This window comes from Megascapheus bottae, chromosome 21, assembly GCF_031878675.1.
Source record: "Megascapheus bottae isolate mThoBot1 chromosome 21, mThoBot2.hap1, whole genome shotgun sequence".
Classification (NCBI taxonomy): Eukaryota; Metazoa; Chordata; class Mammalia; order Rodentia; family Geomyidae; genus Megascapheus; species Megascapheus bottae.
In genome coordinates this window covers 34,665,737-34,678,797 of record NC_143529.1, presented here as the reverse complement: position 1 = coordinate 34,678,797, position 13,061 = coordinate 34,665,737, and positions in this window count along the sequence as shown.

The window sequence follows — 13,061 nt, the reverse complement described above, 5'->3', positions numbered from 1 at the left end:
GTCAACCTGGACTATGTATTTTTTTTTTTTTGCCAGTCCTAGGGCTTGAACCCAAGGCCTGGGCACTGTCTTTGGACACTTTTGCTCAAGGCTTGTGCTCTGCCACTTGAGCCACAGCACCACTTCTGGCTTTTTTCTATGTATGTGGTACCAAGGAATTGAACCCAGGTCTTTGTGCATGCTAGGCAAGCACTCTACCACTAGGCCCAACTCCTGGCCCCATGCTTATGACTTTTTTTTGGGGGGGGGGAGCTAGTCTTGGGGCGGCTTGAAGTCAGGATCTGGTGCTGTCCCTGAACTTTTGTACTCAAGGCTAGGGCTCTGCTATTTTAAGCCGCCGTTTCGCTTTCAGCTTTTCTGGTGGTTCATTGGAGATAAGAGTCTCATGGGCTTTCCTGCCGGCTGGCTGGTTTTGACCCTTGCTCCTCAGATCTCAGTGCCTGGCGGGCTTTCCCATGGGCAGAGCTGGCGCTGTGTGTGCCTCGCATAGGCGCTCTTATACCTCCTTCCTCAGCCTGTAAGCAGAGCTTCAGGTTTCTAGGAATCCCAGCACTCTGGGTTCCTCCATGAGTGGCTCAGGCAGTTTCTGAACTTTCTGTCCCCAGCTGATTTCCTCAGGAGTCCTGCACTAGTGCTGGAACCAGGGTTTCCTTTCTTCCTTTTTGTTTTTGTTTTGTTTGTTTCTTTTGGTCTGAGACTGAGCCTCAAACTCTGTACCTTTTGCTCAGTAGTTGGTGCTCTACCAAAAGAGCCTGCCTTCAACCTGTTTCTTTTCTTTTCTTTTCTTTTTTTGTCAGTAGTGGGGCTTAAACTCTGGGCCTGGACACTGTTCTTGAGCTCTTCTGCTGAAGGCTCTATCACTTTAAGCCATAATGCCACTTCCAGTTTGGGGGTGGTTAACTGGAGATAAGAGTCTCACTAACATTCCTGCCCAGGCTGGCTTTGAACTATGATCCTCAGACCTCAGCCTCCTGAGTGGCTAGAGTACAGCATCCAGCCTCCTGTTTTTCTGTTGTATGTGTGTGTGTGTGTGTGTTTTATACCAAGGTCTTAACGCACAGTCTTACACTCACTTGCTTTACTGGTACTCTCCCACTTAGACCATGCCGTTAGCTTAGCTTTTGGTTGGTTAGTTGGAAATAGATTCTGGCAGACTTTTCTGTCAAGGCTGGCTTTGAACCTCAATTCTCAGATCTCAGCCTCCTGAGAGTAGCTAGGATTAAGGGCATGAGCCAGTGGTGGCCAAATCTTCCTTCTTTTTCCAGGCCGAGTGATATTCCATTGCATGTGTACACACACTGCGAGGCCCTTTGGGCTCTGATGAGCCCCTGAGAGGCTCCCACTGTGGTTGGGAGTGTGGTGTCAAGCATGGCACACCCTCTACTTTGACTTCTAGGTGTGTTGTTACACTACAACAAAGAGTTGGCATGTTGTACCTCAATAAAAATGTATTTAAAGACAATGACTGCTCTATTTAAAATTTTTTAAAAGTGTTACAGCAAAGCCTGCCTTCAAAGATGAGAAAACCCATAAATGCAAGAGATGGGGCCCTACCATCTCTTCTGGACCAACCAAATCCACTTTGCACCTGGCAGTGTGAGCCAGAGGTAAATCTGGATGCACAGGAGTGGGCATGGGCGCGCAGATAGGGTGCAGGCAGCCCACCTCTGCCAGGCATGGAATGTCTTCATTCGCCAAAGGCTAAGTGGGTATTCTAACCTCATTCATAGGCCATAAAAGTCATCAGCACAAACTGATGTCAGGTGCAGGAAGCTGACAAGAAGTGTATGAGGCTGGATGCTGGGCGCCCACACCTGTAAGTTCCTAGATACGAAGGAGGCTGAGATCTGAAGATCACAGTTCAAAGCCAGCCTGGGCAGGAAAGTCCATGAGACTTAAAGCCAGGCATGGTGGCCCACGCTCGTAATACTAGCACTCAAGAAGCTGAGGCAGGATAGAGTTTGAAGCAAGTCTGGGCTACCGGATCTTGTCACAAAACAAAAAACAACGCCCTTTTATGGCTCAATTGTACAGACAGACAATCGATTGGTTTCCTGCTGTTGGAAATAAGTTCTGTGGGATGACTGGCTCTCCCTGGGGTGTGGGTGTGTGTGTGTGTGTGTGTGTGTGTGTGTTGCTCCAACATCTATCCACACATCTGCGCAGCACTGACCTATATTTTCACATACTTTGTTTCAGAATGTCAGCACTTGAGTTTGAACTCAGCGTTGTGCTCTTCTTTCAAGGTTGGCATTCTACCACTTGAACCACATCTCCGCTTCAAGCTTTTTTTCCCCCGTGTTGGAAGTAGACTTGAACTCAGGGCCTGGGCTCTGTCGCTGAGCTTTTTCATTCAAGGCTAGTGCTCTATCACTGTGAGCCACAGCTTCACTTGTGGCTTTCTGATGGTTCACTGGATCTAAGTGTCTCATGGACTTTCCTGCCTGAGCTGGCTTTTAAGTAGCACTTCCTCAGTGACTAATAGTTTTCATGTCTCTATGAACCATCTCTTTATCTTCTTTGGTAAGACATTTATTCAAACTTTTGGCTGTATGTGTCTACTGAGATGTAAAAGTGCTTTCTGTGGGCTGGGAGTTTGGCCTAGTGGTAGAGTGCTTGTCTAGTATGCACAAAGACCCAGGTGTGATTCCTCAATACTACATACATAGAAAAAGCTAGAAATGGTGCTGTGGCTCAAGTGGCAGATTGCTAGCCTTGAGGAAAAAGCCCAAAGACAGTGCTCAGGCCCCGAGAACTGTCAAAAAAAAATGCTCTATGTATCTTGGATCAAATCCTTTGTCATAGCACATGCATTGTGGATGTTTGTTCCACAGAAGATTAGTCTGTGTCCACATTTCGTATGTATGTATGTATGTATGTATGGTCAGCGCCTGGGCACTGTCCCTAAGCCTCTTTGTGCTCAAAGCTGCTGCTCCACCACTTGAGCCATAGCACCACTTCTGGCCTTTTGAGTAGTTTATTGGTGCTAAGAGTCTCATGGGGACTTTTCTGCCTAGGCTGGCTTTGAACCCCAATCCTCAGATTTTAGCCTCCTGAGTAGCTAGGTTTACAGGCATGAGCCATTGATGCCTGGTTTCCAATTTATTTTTAGTCTTCTGAAACTTATTATTACTATTATTATTATTCTGTGCTAGTACTAGGGCTTGAATTCAACCCATTGCTTGTCTTTTTTGCTTAAAACTAGCACTCTAGGGCCAGGAGTTTGGCCTAGTGGTTAAAGTGCTTGCCTAGCATGCATGAAGACCCGGGTTCGATTTCACGGTACCACATACATAGATAAAAGCCAGAAGTGGTTCTGAGGCTCAAGTGGTAGAGCTGTAGCCTTGAGAAAGTCCAAGGGCAATGCTCAGGCCCTGAGCTCAAGCCCAGGACTGGCAAAAACAAAACAAAACAAAAACTAGCACTCTACCACCTGAGCCATGTCTCCCCTTCTAGCTTTTTGCTGGTTAATCGTATATAACCATGAACTTGTTTTTGCTAGGCGCTAGCTTCCCATCTTGAGCCTCAGATCTCAGCCTCCTTGACAGCTAGGATTCCAGGCAGGCGCCACCAGGGCCTATTGTACTAAGAGGTTTCCTCAACACAGAAGCCCTCTGAGCCCAGTGATCTGGGCTTCTCTCAGGGACAGAGATGCAAGAAAGCCAGACTGACATAGAAGTCAGAGCTAGTGTCTAAGGCCAGGGTGTCCTGGCGGGTGTTATACTGGACCTCGCTGGCCCCTGGGCCACCGGCCTGGGAATCCACACCAAGCACAGCCCATGGAAGACTCCAGGCCTCTCTGCAGCTGCCCATCCACCTGGCAGCTGGCTCCGGGCCATGCCTCCCCCCCTTCCTGGATGTGGCTTCCTGTTGGCAGGCAGCTATCCCTGGAACCGTTCTGGCCCCAAGCACAGCAGGTTGCATTCCTGGAACCTCTAGGTACGGGAACACAGGTGGAAGTGCTGGAGTGGGGAGGGGGGATGCAGACGCAGATGCAGCTGCCTCCGGGCTGGTGCCCTACCACAGCTCCACTCGGCCTCCTGGGGGTCCTCCGGAGACCCTCCTCCGGCGTGGGTCAGGTCCAGCGTGCGCCGTGCGCCGTGCGCCCCGCGCGCTTCCAGATTTCTTGGGCAGCTGAACCTGGGAGTTCCACGGCTTTCCCCGCCCCGGCTGGCTGTGAACCGCGGTCCTCGGATCTCAGCGTCCTGAGCAGCTGGGGTGACAAGCGGGAGGTCTGGGGGGTCCGTGAGGGGGACCGTGACACCAGACGCGAAGCCCCCTCTCCGTGCTCGGAGGTTCTCGGCGGCCCGCCCGGGCGGCGGCGCGAGTGCAGGCCCGCCAGTGCCCCCTGGCGGACGCCGAGAGGAAGGGCCGCGCGGCCGCGTCCGGACGGAACTCGCCGGGTGACGTCACCGACTTTCAAGGTGAGGGCGGCGAGCCAGGGCGCCTGCGCAATCCTCCCGGGACCCTACGGGGGACGCGGCGGAGTCCCGAGCCCGGCGCTGCCCAGCCCGCCAAGCCCCGGTCGGGGGAGCGCATGCCGCTCGCAGCGCCCTCTTCTGGGATCCCCGGTTTTGTCACCCTCATGTCACCGTGCCGGTGCCCCGCACACGCAGCGCGCGCACCCGTGCATGCCAGGTGACCGGCGGCCGAGCGGCGCCGGGGCAGGTTGGGACCCGGCGGGGGGCGGGGCGACGTCGTCATGATGTCATTGCCCGCTCGCTGGCCCCGCCCAGGCCGAAACAAAAGCAAACAATAACAGCAACCAGGACCCGTCGGGCTGGGATGGTCGTCCAGGATGGGGGGGTGGAGCCTCCGGCCGGCTGGGGCCAGGGGCGGGGCCAGGGGCGGGGGCGGGGCCAGGGGGCGGGGCCGGGGGCCGGGGAGTGGAGCCTCCGGCCGGCCGGGGGCGGGACCGGGGGCGGGGCCGGGGCCTCCGGAGGGCCTGGGGCGAGGGCCGGGCCGGGGGGGTGGAGCCTCTGACGGGCAGGGGGCGGGGCCGGGGTCCCTGGGCCGAGGCCGGGGGCCTGAGCCTTGGCGGGTGGAAACTTTCCTTAGAATCCCATCCGCCTGGATCCCATCTGCCTGATCGCCTGGGACGGATGCTCGGGAACCACTTTAAAATGGAACTTGAAAAAGTTCTGTGTCCTTTGTCATTATCAGGCCAGTTTCCTTTGTTATCTCGGCTAAAGGTCATCTTTTTCCTTATTAAATTCTTATGTGGAATAATTTACTAGGTGCGAGACACTGGGATTCATGTGGGGGTGCTGGGCGTTGTGGTGTTCCTTTTATTGAGTGTTGGACCTTTGTTTCAAGTCACTCATGTACGTGCAGAGTACTTTTTTTTTCAGTCCAGGGTCTGGGCACTGTCCTGGGCTTTCTCAGGGCTGGCGCTCTACCTCCTGAGCCACAGCGCCACGTCCGGCCCCTTCTGTGCCTGTGGTACCAAGGAATCCAGGGCTTAGTACGTGCTAGGGAAGCACTCTACCCCTAGGCCACGCTCCCAGCCTGGCTTCAAACCCTTGATCCTCTTGTTTGTGCCTCCTGGGTGCTAGATGACAGGTGTGCCCTTGTGACCTGGGGAAGGCACTCGAGGCCATGTGAACCTCGACTCTTATGCCCTCCCCAACATGCTTAACACACCCCAACATTGCTTTCTGGGGTGTGTGTGTGTGTGTGTGTGTGTGTACTAGGACTTGAACTCAAGGATTTGCACTCTTACTTGACTTTTTCTACCCAAGGCTGGTGCTCTACCACTTGTGCCACCCTTCCACTTCCAGTATTTTGCTGGTTAGTTGGCAATAAGAGTTTCATAGTCGGGCCCGGGAGTTTGGCCTAGCGGTTAAAGTGCTTGCCTAGCATGCACAAAGACCCGGGTTCGATTCCTCGGTATCCCACATACACAACCAAGCCGGAAGTGGCAGAGACGAGACTGCAACAAGCGACAGAGAGCGAAAGCAAGCAAGCGGAGCCCAACCGAGTGGTGGCCGGAGCGAGCGGGGCCGGAGCGAGCAGGGCCGGAGCGTGCGGGAGCGAGCGGGGCCGGAGCGAGCGGGGCCGGAGCGAGCGGGGCCAGAAAGAGAAGGGGGCCAAAAAAAAAAAAAAAAAAAAAAAGTTTCATAGTCTTTCCTACCTGGGACAGCTTTGAACTGTGAACCTTAGATCTCAGCTTCCTAATTAGCTAAGATGACAGGCATGAGCCATTGAACCTCTCAAGACTCTTGACATATTGGAAGTGTCTTCCTCATGCTAGGGAGAAAATGGTGGCTGACCAGCAGCACTCGGCTTTGTTTTTTTTCTTCAGTACTGGAGTTGAACCTCAAGGCCTCAGGCTTGCTAAGCCAATCCTCTACCACACACAAACAGCCTCTGGTCCTGATTTCTGCACCCGTGCCTTAATGCTGGCCCAAACCAGCATTAAGAGTGGTGCCACTCTTTTGCCCGAGAAATTGGGCCAGGAAAAGCAGTTGAATGGACTTTCAGATTGGCTTCTTCATCTTCACAATACATATTTAAACTTCCTCCATTTCCTTTTTCTTTTTCTTTTGCCAGTCCTGGGGCTTGAACTCAGGGCCTGAGCACTGTCCTTGGACATTTCTCAAGGTTAGAGCTCTACCACGTGAGCCACAGCACCACTTCCAGCTTTTTTCTATGTATGTGGTACTGAGGAATCGAACCCAGGTCTTCATGCATGCTAGGCAAGCACTCTACCATTAGGCCAAACTGCTGACCCTCCATTTTCTTTTTTTATAACAAGCCAGCTCTTCTTTTTTTATTACTGTTGCTGAATTGTATTCCAGTATGTGTACGTATGACAGAATGTCTGGTTTTGGAGCTTTGAAAGAAGAGGGAGAAAGCCTCACAGTTAGAAAGAGGGAAGAAGAGTTGTGGGGAGGAGTCACTGAGGGCTGATGGCTTTGGGGTGAGGGGGCAGTGGTTGGTAGGAGAGGGATGCAGAAGGGAGGGTGGACCGACAGCATCAGGCAGCTCTGGGTTCCTGGGCTGAGGTGATGCATGACAGATGGGTGGAGATCTGGCATCATTTTGACGCTCTGGTCTTGAGGAATTTCCTGCCTGGCTTGCAAGGAGTTTCAAACCACCCCCTTCTGCCCCTTTCTGCCAGCTGCAGTCTAGAAATACGACCGACAAATTTCCCAGGAGGCCAAGAGCTCAGAGCCAGGACATTTAGCACCTTCCCAGCCAAGCTGGCAAGACTGCTAGGTTGCTGCTGGTACCAGGCCTAGGTCACCAGCTGACAACTGTCTGACACGGTGGCCTCTCTGGGGCCTGGGGGGGGTTAAGTGGGGTGAGGAGTTCAGCAACTCTCAATCCTCAGTTCTGAGGTCCTCTAGACCTCATGGCTGAACTGGGCCTCAAAGACCATCTGATCTACCTCCGGGATCTTAGCAAACCCCTCAACAGGTGGTCTGCACTCTCATTCACCTGCAGGGCCAGGCAGATCTCCACCTGTAGACAGCAATAATGGCCGGAGGCTTTACAGGATTTATCCTGTTTTCCCAATACCAGTCCTACACTCAGCAATTTCTTTTCTAAGTGGATACTGGGATTTGAACTCAGAACCTTCACAAGCGGTGTTCCAATACTTTTGCTTTTAATTTTTGGCAGGGTCTGGTCTTGGACTGCGATACACATTTCTATACCTCTTTTTTTTTTTTTTTGCCGGTCCTGGGCTTGAGCTCAGGGCCTGAGCCCTGTCCTTGGACTTTCTCAAGGCTAGAGCTCTACCACTTGAGCCTCAGCACCACTTCTGGCTTTTTTCTATGTATGTGTACTGAGGAATCAAACCCAGGTCTTCATGCATGCTAGGCAAGCACTCTACCACTAGGCCAAACTCCCAGCCCTCTGTACCTCTTGTATAGCTAGGATTACAGGCTCACATCTGACTTGAGAGAAGGTCTCAAAGCTAGCCCAGGCTAACCTTGAACAGCAGTCTTGTACTTCTCGCTCTTGTTTTTTGATCAACTCAAGTATTTGTGGCAATAACCACAAAGCTCTTATACTGAGTGGTGGCCACAGCAGGCCTGCGTGCTCGTGTCTAGGCTGAGTTCTGTGATGGAAGGAAACATTCCAAACTAAGGCCTGGTGTAGTTTATTCCAAAACTCAAATGCTTTACTGGGAATGCTGGTGAACACCTGAAATTCCTACCCTTGGAAGGCTGAGGAAGCGGTCGTGACATTGAAGCTGGGCTACCATATATAGTAAGATCCACTTTTAAATACATCTATGGAGCTGGGTACCGGTACTTCAGATCTGTAATCCTAGCTACTTAGGAAGCTGAGATCTGAGGATCTCACTTCAAAGGTAGCCCAGGGAAAGGAAAACTGGTGACACGCGCATGCATACACACACACACACACACACACACACAGAGTAATTGAAAGTGGAGCTGTTGCTCAAGTGGTAGAGTGCTAGCTTTGGGAGAACACCCAGGCTCTGAGTTCAAGGCCCAGGACTGGCGCACACACGCGCACGCGCACACACACACACACACACACACACACACACACACACACACACACACGACAGACATATGGAGGGAGTGCTGGTCATGACAGTGGACCTGTGAAACTCGTTTTAAGATGGAGTCAAGAGTATCACTATTTGAGTCCAGCCAGCCAAAAATGTCAGCAGGACCCTGTCTTGAAAACAGGTCTATGCAGGAGGTGGTTTATGGTCTGAGGCTGGTCTTGAGTAAAAAGCTGACACCCTCTCTAAAAATAAATAATGGCCAGGAGTGTGGCCTAGTGGTAAAGTGATTGCCTAGCATGAATAAAACCCTGGGTTCGATTCCTTGGTGCTGTGGCTCAAGAGGTAGAGCTAGCCTTGAGAAAGCCCAAGGAAAGTGCCCAGACCCTGAGACCAAGCCCCAGGACTAGAAAAAACAAAATAAATAAAATGAAACAGCAGAAGAGCAGTGTGACGAAGAGGCGACGACGACCCCGGACCAACCAGAGCTGTGCGTCCTTGCATCCTCGCCCAGCGCCTCCGTCCCACTGCCACCATGCCCAAGAGGCTGAAGATGCTGCTATAGGAGGTAAAGTGAAGGTGAAGGACGAGCCAGAGAAGATCCACCAGGCTGTCTGCTAAACCTGCTCCCGCTCCTCCGAAGCCAGAGCCCAAGCCTAAACAAGCCCCTGCAAAGAAGCGAAGGTACCCAAGGGAAGAAGGGCAAAGCCGAGGCTGGCAAGGAAGGGAATAACCCTGCAGGAAATGGAGATGCCAAAGCAGACCAGGCACAGAAAGCTGAAGGTGCTGGAGATGCCAAGCGAAAGTGTGTGTTTTTGATAACTGTGTACTTCTTGTGACTGCACCGTTTGAAATGCTCTTTTAAAATCAAGTTTTATGGCCGGGAGTTTGGCCTAGTGGTTAAAGTGCTTGCTAGCATGCATGAAGACCTGGGTTCGATTCCTCGGTACCACATACATAGAAAAAAGCCGAGTGGTGCTGAGGCTCAAGTGGTAGAGCTCTAGCCTTGAGAAAGTCCAAGGACAGTGCTCAGGGCCTGAGCTCAAGCCCAGGACTGGCAAAAAAAAAAAAAAATCAAGTTTTATAAAAATGAAGAATTTTGTTTTACCTTTTTTAAAGCTATGTTGTTGGCACACAGAACACTTGTTTGGGGGAAAGGAGAATCTGTCGCTAATGTCCCCAAATCTGGATAAATATGGGAGAAAACACCTTTCCCTGCTTGTTTTGAGAAGCTTCTTGTTGGCTCCCTGGAGGAGGCATTCCCTTATGTTGACACAGCCACCTTGGCACAAGCATCTTGTGAGGTGGGAAAACTCAAATAACTTTTGTCCTCCATTTCCATCATCAGCATAGACTTACCTCCCTTAAAATCACAGGCCCAGTAGGCACCCTGACCCTCCCTGCCCCCCAACCGTTTTTTCAATGTGCCAGGCAAGCGGGACTCACAGTGGCAGCATTGAGATGGTGTTCCTTAAAAGAGCAGTGGCTTCCTTTACTAAGGCGTGAAATTTCAGATGGATAATTCTGCCATTTTCATTTCCTGAAAGTCAGGGTAAGCTTGTGAAAAGTTATTGTTTAATGTGAAATGTCAACCCTCACTCTAAACTTCCCCTAGTCAGAGCTTCAAATGAAAACATCATTTGGTTTTATAATGGTTTACTGATTTTGATAGTCCATCCAAAAAGGGAGTTTGAAAGTTGTTGTATACTGTTTAGAGGGGGAGGGAAAAAAAGATTGCCTGCCCATGTCCTGCCCGAAATCCCATGATTGTTTATGAAAAGTATCTCTAATAAAGCTGGATACAGTTTGGCTTGGGAAAAAAAAAAATTAAAACGACATCCAAAGAGAAGGATTGGGATTGTGGCTTCAGTGGTAACACAGTTGAGTTCCACCAATTTCCTTTTATTCCAAGGGCTTGAACTCTGTCTTGGAGCTACTTTTGCTCAAGGCTGGCACTCTACCACTTGAGCCTAAGCTCCACCTCCAGTTTTCTATTGTTTGGTTGGAGATAAGAGTCTCACAGGCTTTCTTGCCCAGGCTGGCTTTGAACCATGATCCTCAGATCTCAGCTTCCTGAGAATCTAGGATTATAGGCCCCAGCCATCTGGGTGTGGTAGAGAGCTACATTTTAACAATGACAATGCAGGGAGCCCATTCCCGCTGAACTGTCAGTGTGGACGCATGGACCACTCCCCGTATTCTGTTCTATAATGCCTTTAACCGGGAGCCCAGGACCCGCTTTCCTTGCATAGACGAGTCCACACACAACCTTTTCTTGCTGCTCCTTCGTTTATTACTGCGGTGGACACCTGCTGAGCGCATGGGACACCGCTTGCCGCCTCTGCTCCTTCGCTGCGGGAAATACCTGCCGATTCATTTTTGGAGCCCCGCAGACCACAAGCTCCTCTGGCTGGAAGATGATTATGACTGCCGGTTTCACAGGGACCCACCCATCTCATGAACGGAAGGGCAAGGGTGGGGCCAGATCCAAATAGAGAGCCCAATAAAGGGGTGAGGTGAAAAGCCCGAGCGCGCCTCCAGCAGCGCTCTGGCCAGCTGCTTGTTCCGACTTCTCCCCCACCCTGGTCATCTGTAACCATAACCATGTCACCTCTGGGCCTAACAGAGGCTTGTGGAGTCAAAATAAAAGGAGAGACCTCAAAATCAAATTTTAAGACAGGGGCGTCTCAGATGAACTGACTATTCAATCTCCTGCACAGCTGCTGGGCAGAAGGGGCAGGAGGACCACCCACAGAAAACCCCAGCTTGTAACTTGCACAGGGCCAGCCATTTCAACAAATAACCATCAAATACAATGACCAAGATGAACATGAGCAGAAAATACAAGGGATTCAAAAATCTCAACAAAGAAGATTAAAAAAAAAAAAAGCCAATACACCTAACCACTAGGCCTGACACACCACGCACTCATGAACACGCTGCATGTCAAACATGCACCTCGCACACACCAGTCAGACAGACGCCCCAAGGAAGGCGGGTCCACATGTCTTCTCTTTGGAATTTTCATGGCGATGTGAATGTGGGCAAACATGGAGGCCTCAGGTCCCCAAACCTCCAGAGGCAGCCTTCGTCTGGGGCAGCCGACCTTGCTCCTGCTTTACCCCGTGTCTTTCACAACTACCTGTTCATGGCCACCGGTCTTCAGACTCCTGGAGTCTGCATCTCTGCTGGATCTTCTCCCACCTGGCTCCCCTGTAGGGGAGACGCCTCCTCCTTGGCCCTGGGCTCCCAGGCTCCCCACATGGAGGCGACTGGAGGGGATTCAGGAGATGAAAGTCAGAAAATGGTAAGAAGATACGTTAAGGGGACGCCTAGCCCTCTTGAGTCCTCTGGAACCTGATGGCTGAGCATCCCCAGGCAGGGACATCTCCCCGCCAGACCAGGACTACAACTTGGTATCTGATGCTTTTGTTCATTGGCTGACGCTCCCAGGCCACGTCTTCAACCCCTCAAGGACATGTTTTAAAGAGGCCTTAATTTAAGGTACTGTGATCTCTGCTCTCAAGAGCCAGGCGTGGCAGTGCCACACGGGGCCCATGGCAGTAACACTTGGGGGCCACAGGAGTTCTTGTGCTCCCTTCCTTGAATCCTGGGTGCTCTTTCGACCGGAATCCTGTCCTCTGGAGTCAGCTCACCTCGTTTTGTGAAGAGGGTCAGGTCCTTTTTGAAGAGGAGTGCGAGCGCCTCTGAGGCCTCTTGGAGCAGCACGGTCGGAACACGTCCCATCGATGGGAGACTCGACACGGTTTACCAGCACCGCAGACAGGCATAGTGCGGCAATGGAGCCACTGGCAAGGTCCCAGTTTCAGGGCTGTAGAGTCCACACCCTATGGGTTAATACCTGGCGACAAGCAGAGATCACATCCCTGCCACGGCGAGAGGTGTGCAGAGCCACAGACTCAGGGCTGGCACAGGCCCTGCACAGGAAGCTGCCTTCAGTCACCGTGCTCGGCTCCACACACTGCACTGGAGACAGGCATGAGAATCGAACTCCCCATTACACTGGATGCTGCTCCCCATTCCCCAGGCAGACCCTCTAAGCACCTTCCCCTCAGACCACAGTGCTAAGTGCAGGAGTGCTAAGTAGAGTCTGGGATGACACTGGAGGGCCAAAGGCAGAAAGGACACGAACCCCCGGCAGCCGTCACAGCCGGGCCGGTTTCTAGAGTGGTGGGCTTGGGGGATCACAGTCTCAATAACTTAACAGAAGAGCGGCTGTTTCTCATAATACTGCTGATGCCGGTCCAAAGGACGGGGCGGAGTGGACACGTGGCCCTGGTGTCCTTCCCGCGGCAGGATGCAGAGAGGCATCTGGACAGCACGCAGCAAGATGAAAGGATGCATGCCCCCCAGACCCGGGAAAGAACAACGCCATCTAGTCCGGTCGCGCTCTCCATTATTCCGCTTTGTAAGGGGTGCTGGAGGGGGTCTAGTGGAGCCGGCCTCCAGGGCCAAGTGCAAAGGCAGCTGTGGCCCAGGGTCTCCCTTCCGGGAAGGACCGGCAGAGCCTCCCATCCAGCTTGGACACACACACATACAGAAAGGGATTATT